The sequence below is a fragment of the Myotis nattereri genome, assembly GCF_964212035.1.
Source record: "Myotis nattereri genome assembly, chromosome: 2".
Lineage (NCBI taxonomy): Eukaryota > Metazoa > Chordata > Mammalia > Chiroptera > Vespertilionidae > Myotis > Myotis nattereri.
The window spans coordinates 113875927-113883298 of NC_138076.1; the positions used below are offsets into that span (position 1 = coordinate 113875927).

At 45.2% G+C, this 7372-nt stretch overlaps 1 pseudogene across 1 annotated transcript; it reads left to right on the top strand.

The window, feature by feature from the left end:
* Window positions 1–3076: 3076 nt before the first annotated feature.
* Window positions 3077–6129, top strand: LOC308513824 (sal-like protein 4; annotated as a pseudogene). The gene has a single exon. The product of its transcript is annotated as a sal-like protein 4 (transcript).
* The last annotated feature ends 1243 nt before the right edge of the window (window positions 6130–7372 follow it).

The following is a 7372-nucleotide window of genomic DNA, read 5'->3' on the forward strand; positions in this document are numbered from 1 at the left end:
GGTTGGTCTCACAATCCTTACCTCTACCTCGAGGATTTCAAAAAACTCAAAGAAAGTCATCCTGAACTTAACTCCAGACACAAAGGAAGGAAGAGAAAGAAAAGAACATCTTTCCAGTCAAAGGACAAGGATCTCTCTCTCTCTCTCTCCATTTGAACTAGTAACCTGACAGGGGAAAGCTACAGGGAAGGGCCTTGTGTGAATTGACTGTGTTCCTGGGTGCATGGATGTGGTATTGCAGTTGGCGGGGTGCCTAGTGCAAACTTCCCCAGTCCATATCTTCCACTTTTCATACACTTTCTCTGACTTGCAGAGGGCATTATTGCAATAATGTTAACCAGAAGAAAAATAAGTTAAAATTTAATAGACTTTCCTCCTCACTCTTTTTTCCTTCTGGAAAATTGGCATTAACACTGTTTAATTGGTATTCTATAATTGGTCACTAATTTTTTTTAATATAACCTCAACCTACAATAGGAATTGAACATTTGTTAATAAATTTAACATGAAAAATATGTGAATGGTATATTTTGAATGGTTAATAACAGTGAGGTGATTCAATAAATGTTATTAGAACAAATTTACTAATGGGGGGAAAAAGAAACCTCAATGCAACACATCTAAACATATTCCAAAAGACTTATGACAAGAGAGAGAGATAGAAAGAGAAGGGAAAGAAAAGAAACCTAGTTTCATTAGAAGAAAAAAATAAATAAATATATATATATATATATATATATATATATATATATATATATATATGATAAAAATGACCTTGCTAAAACATAATACCAAAGGGAAAAACAAAATAATGTAAAACTTAAGTTAAATCATAAAAATGATGGTCAACTGGAAATGAAAATGCCACATGACAAAGAAAGATTGAATACCTTTATACTTAAAGAGCAGATATAAATTAGTAAGACTCCAATTCAACCACCACAGGTCTGAAGGATGTCCCACAGAGCTGCTCTTGCTCCCTGTTCAGACACCTTGTTCAGACACCATCCTGAGTGGGATGCTGTAATTAGAACTAGTGAACCTTCCAATCTCCTCTTCCCAAGATCCCATTCTAACCTGCATTCTTGTTTATCTCTGTCACCCTATGAACTCTAAGCCTCCTGGGATGTTAAGCCTTAGATCTAACCTCTGCCATTCCTATTCAACACACCTTCATCTTCCATAGTGCCCTACGGAATGTGACAGGGACCTCCAATGTCCTCGACTTCTGTGAAAACAGTGTCTTCCCTGCCCTTGTGCTATGTGAAATCTGTAGCCCCTGAAGAAACAGCTTCCCATAAAGTCCTGTCTTCCTGGTTCCCTGTTACTATTTCAACCAGCCCCTCATCTTTCTTATAACATTCCAGTGTCTTTGAAACACAAGCCATTAGATTGAACTGCCCATACTGCTCCTTTTGCTGTCATCTGGCATTTTCATGGTATTCTGCCTTTCCTTGAAGATTTTAGCTCCTGAATTACTGTGCATTTCTTTCCACCAGGACTCCTGCCATTTAGAGGACCTTGCTTTCCATAAAGTCTATCCACAAATCATCCTGGTCTCTTAGTTATTTTATCTCCTCACTTTTCATTGACTTCTTCCCCAACCTTGGCCATATACTTTCCTTGTTATACTTCATACTTCGTTAACAACAATAACTGCCCTGCCTCCAAAAGCCCAATTTCAAGTACACCTCTTTCAAACCAGCTTACTTTGTCCACTAAGTCCCACTCCAGCAGTCTTTGAACCCACCTCCAATCCACTGAGATCTGCCACCACTTTTTAAATGACCATGACCTATCCCATGTTCCTACTTTCCTCCTTATCCATCACTATAATCATCTTCCTTGCATAATACCTTAATTCCTTTTCTCTTTCTGTCCCATTCATCTGACAATACCTTTAACTTTGGCTGAATCCAACTTCCCTCTTTTTCCAACTGTCCTGAGCATGAGCAGCAAACATGATTGGAGAAAAATAAACAGCTATCTTAGTTGGTTTTCACTAAACGTAAGACGTAAACCTCTGGTGGGTTCTCAGAACTATCCAGCAAGCCTATTGCATGTCCCTATTCAGTTAGCTCTTGAAACTAATACTTCAAACCTCTTTTCCCCAATCTTCAACTCCTCCTCCCCTCACACTCTCAGCTGATAATTTCACTATATCTCTGAGAAAATAATCACTAGACCTTTCTCATACTCTATCATCAAATCTCCTAACACCTGTACCTAGTATTAAAATGAGTAAACTCTTCTGGTTTCTTAAGGTCACACCCTCCTCCTCTTTTTTACTGGAACCCATCCCTGGAAAAATTTGCTCCTGCGACTGTCCCTTCTCTCATTCACAACATCCCTTTGTCTCTCCATGGATCATTCAGTTTCAGACATAAACATTGTGACATCTCTCATCTTAAAAAAAAAAAAAAAAAACAACCCTTGACCTACCATTCCCTCACCAGGCATCAGATAAGTGTTTCAAAAGCATGAGTCTATTAGTGTCTGCACTTTCTCACCATCCCTTTGCTCTTGAACCCACTCACTTATCCTCACAGCACCCCTGAACTGTCATTGCTAAGTCATCAAAGTCTTCCCTGTTACCGAAGCCAACGGTCACTTTCCAGTCCCCATGTCCCTCTACCTCTCAGCAGCATCTGACAGGTCAGCATCAGTCCCTCCTTTAAAAAAAACTTTCTTCACTTGATTTTCAGGACACCCCACTTACCTGGCTTCCTCCTACTGCCCCTCTTGTTCCCCAGAGCTATCTTAACCTTCTAGATGACTCGATCCTGTATCATGGCATTAAATGTGATCCATGCATTCCTAATCCCTGAAAGAGTACCTCCAGTGTCCACTTCTGTCCTGGGCCCGTGTTGTAGCTCCATCTTCCTATGAAATTATCTCCATTTGGAAGTCTAATAAGAATCTTACACTTAACATATCCAAAGTCAAATTCTTTCCTTTAAATTTTTCCCTTCCAAAATCTGTTCATTTCAGGAAATATGACAACCCATTTGGTCAGGCAGCAAAATCTGAGATTGGAAAATAACCTCGGCTCTCCCGGTGCCCCCATGCTTGCCCCATGTTGAGGCGCAAACAGGTGAAACCCAACACATCAACTTGGAGGAGGACCAGGGTGAACAGCAGCGGCAGCAGTGGCTCCAGAGTTTGCAGATGCAGCCCCAGCCCACCAGCGGCTGGGGAGCAATGAACCACCTGGGGACTGGCGATGACATGAATGAGGACTGAATGGCAGTAGAGAGGTCTCGTCAGGAGGAGACTCACATCTGTGAAAAATGCTACAGAGAGTTCTTCAGCCTTTCTGAGTTCTTAGAACAGAAGAACAATTGCACTAAACACCCACCTGTCCTTATTATGAATGACAGTGTGGGGCTGGTGCCTTACGAAGACTTCTCCTGGGCTGGGCTGAGCCACCAGCCATGCAGTTCAAGCAGTAAGGATAGTCATAGGGAGGATGGTGGCATCTCAGGGACATGGAGAAACCAGGGGCAGAGTCTGTCCTGTACTTAAAGATGGAGACTGCTCTGCCACCCACACCTAAGCTATTTACCCAAAAGCAAAGTGGCCAACACTAACATCACTCTTCAAGCACTACCAGGCACCAAAGTGGCGGTGAATCAGTGAGTGCAGACGTGCTGCCTGCCCCTTGCCCGATGCCACAGCATCCTATGGGGCCTGGAACAGATCCTGTGTCTTCAGCAGCAACAGCTATAGCAGATCCAGCTCACGGAGCAGATCCACGTCCAGATGAACATGCGGCCCTAGCCGGAGCTGACACCCTGAAGACCTTAGGCAGCCACGTGTCCCAGCAGGTTTCTCTGGCCTTGGTTTTGCTCAGCCAGAAAGCTGGAAGCCAAGGTCTGTCTCTGGACACCTTGAAACAAGCCAAGCTGCCTCACGCAAACATCTCATCCACCACCAGCTCTGTGCCCCCAGGGCTACTGTCCTTCGCCCTAAGGCCGGATGGGCCGAGGGTGCTCCCAAACCGCATCCCAGGTGCTTTGATACCCCCAGCCCCAAGCTCTGTGCTCTTCTAGAGCCCTTTCTCCACTGTGGTGTTAGACCCGTCCGAGAAAGGGAAAGGGAAGCCGCCCAACGTGTCTCCAGTGGATGTCAAAACCAAAGATGAGGCCACCCTCTTACAGGCAGAATTTTAGTAGCAAGGTTTTGGGGACTGATAACTCCTTGCAAATCCACCTCCATTCCCATGCTGGAGAGAGACCCTTCATGTGCTCTGTCTGTGGCCACTGGTTCACCACTAAGGGCAACCTCAAGGTACACTTTCATCGACACCCCCAGGGGAAGACACACCCCAACTGTTTGCCAAGTTCCACGAAAAAATGATGGCAGGCAATAGTGTTCGCTATGCACTCTCTGTACCTCTCCCCATAGATGAATTGAGTCTCTCTCTAGACAGCAAAACTGTCCTGGTCACAGGGACACCCAGTGCAGGTCTTTCTCAGATTCTCTCTTTGGGGACTAACCCCAAGGACCTAATGGGTGTCCCACTGGTCACCGACCTGCAGCCTGGGCCTTCTCCAGAAAGTGAGGATGGACCCCTACTCTCCAGGGTGGGCCAAACCATAATTCCCAAGAGTTGGTAGTTTCTAAGGGAAAGGGGCACCCGAACTAGGGTCAGAAACTCTCAAGTTGCAGCAGCTGGTGGAGAACATTGGCAAGGCCACCACCAACCCCAACCCCAACGAATGTATCATTTGTCACTGTGTCTTAAGCAGCTAAAGCTCCCTCAAAATGCATTACCACACCCACACTGAGGAGAGGTGATTCTGCTGTAAGATCTGTGATCAAGCCTTCTCAACCGAAGGCAACCTGAAGACACACCAAACCAACACCTCCATGAAGACCAGCATTCATGCTCCATCTGCCAGAAGTTTACCAATGCAGTCATGTTGCAGCAACATATTCAGATGCACATGATGGTCAGATCCCAACACACCCCACTGGAGAGTCCCTGTGACTTTATGGATCCTGAGCTGATGACGGTCAGTGAGAATGGCAGCACCAGTGGCATCTGTCACGATGACACTATTGAAAGCATCAATGTAGACAAAGTTGCCTCCCAGAATGCTCCCAGCAACTCCTGGAAGGCCCCCATGCCTCTTCCCAGCATCCACTCCATATCACACACTCCAGGGTTCACCATAATGCCCCCCTCCCTCCCGGATGCCTTGGGGAAGGTGGGTCCTGCTCCTGTGGTCCTGCAGCAGCAGAGAAAATGATTCAGTGGAGAGCGATGGCTTGACCAGTTACTCTTCCTCCTCAGTGATGGGAAATCAGGAGTATCAGGGCCAAAGTCCAATCATCCTGGAGAACACATCCTTTCAGCCCTCTCCCCGGCCAATGGCCAATCAGAAAGCAACAAGTCCAAGTCTTCTGATGCTGGTGGCAAGCAGACAGCATGGACAATAGCCACACTGAGGTGGAAGGCCAGAGCAGTCTCCCATCAACATCTGTCTGAGCCCAGACAACCTATGTCAAAGTCAAAGTTCCTGGTGCATTTGGACCGGCGACCATGTCTCCAGACATGGCATCTTTGCTAGTGGTCCAGTCACATAGCCAGGGCAAGAAGCATGCCTGCACATGGTGTGGGAAGAACTTCTCATTGGCCAGTGCCCTCCAGATGCATGAGCTGACTCACAGTGGGGAGACATCTTTTGTGTGTAACATATGTGGGCAAGCTTTCACCACCAAAGGCAACTTGAAGGTCCACTATATGACACATGGCACCAAAAACAGCAGAAGGAAGCTGGCCATTGAGGACACCATGACTCTTCTGGGAACAGGCACAAAGAGGGTCCCAGAGGTGTTTCCCAAGGAAATCATGGCCCCTTCAGTGAACGTGAACTGTGTTGTGTGGAACCAGTACACCATCATGCTCAACTGTGTGATCTGGCCATGAAGACCAACCAGATCTCCGTGATCCAGAGCAGAGGCATTCCTACTCTCCCAGTTTCCCTGGGGACCAGCTCCATAGTCAATAACACCACTCTCTCCAATGGCTCCACTGGAACTGGAACTTTTGTTGTTGTTGTTTTAAGAACCCATCTCCTCCTGTTTGTTTTTTTACTTATGTGCAAATGTTTACAGTTGTGAACACAACTTAGACTTGTCCTACAATCACGATGTTGCTATCCTGCTTTGTAAAACAAAACAAAACAAAAACCCCCACACATACAAAACAAATACAGACTAGTAATTTTTATTTTAATTTTTGAAAGAAGTGTGTGTAATAAGCAAATGCTGAAACTTTGCTCTAATTGTTTAAGGAGGAAGAAGGAACAACCCTAATTTCTGGGTGGAGGAGTCTTTTCCCATCAGTATGTAAATGTAGATCAAAACTTATATAAAGCCCTAACCAGTTAGGCTCAGTGGATAGAGTGTCGGCCTGCAAATCCAAGGGTCCCTGGTTTGATCCCGATCAAGGGCACACACCTCTGGCACATACTGCGGTTGCAGGCTCCTCCCTAGCCCCGGTCCTGGTCAGAGCTCGTGCAGGAGGCAACCAATGGATGTGCTTTTCTCACATTGACATTTATCTGTCTTTCCCTCTCTCTAAACATCAATGGAAAAATATCAAGTGAGGATTTAAAAAACCAAAAGACATATCAAAAGTTGGTCTCTGAGTTATTGCACCTGACTTTAGGATAAAAAATATATATGTATTTCCCAAGTTGTGCCTTTCCTTCTGGAATTGTAAGTGAACACAATACTAGTATCTGTTTACACTGTGAAGTAGATATAGTTAGAGGACACACTGGATGCTTTCTCACTGTTATACCTTGTGAATGTATGATCTATGGAGAAAACCTGCTGATGCTGACAGTTGGAAAATAAATTTTTGGATACCCCCCTCCAAAAACAAATCCCCCCAAAACCTGAGAATGATCTTTGATTGCTCTTTCTACCCCACATCCAACCCATCAGCACATCCTGTTGGCTCTTTGAAATGCAAATGAGAGTAAACCAACTACTTTCTCACACCTCCACAGTTATCAATCCCTCTCAGCCCCCCCCCCCCAACTCTAAGGAGACTAGAGTGCATCTACTCTGACCAATTGTAGTCATGTTTCACACTCCAGTGATCCTTTTAAAACTCAGACTAGATCATGTTACTCGCTTGCCTGAAACCACCAGTGGCTTCCCATTATTCTCATGTGCAGAGAGGGGCCTCAATATGGCCCACAGAGCCATAGATCTGGCTTCCATCAACCTCTTTAACCTCATTTTCTAACTCTTCCCTTGCTCACTCTGCTTAACCACACTGGCCTCTTCCCTGTCCTCATTCATGCTAAGTACTTTCATTCCTCAGGACTTTTGTTCTCTTCATCCCAGTCAC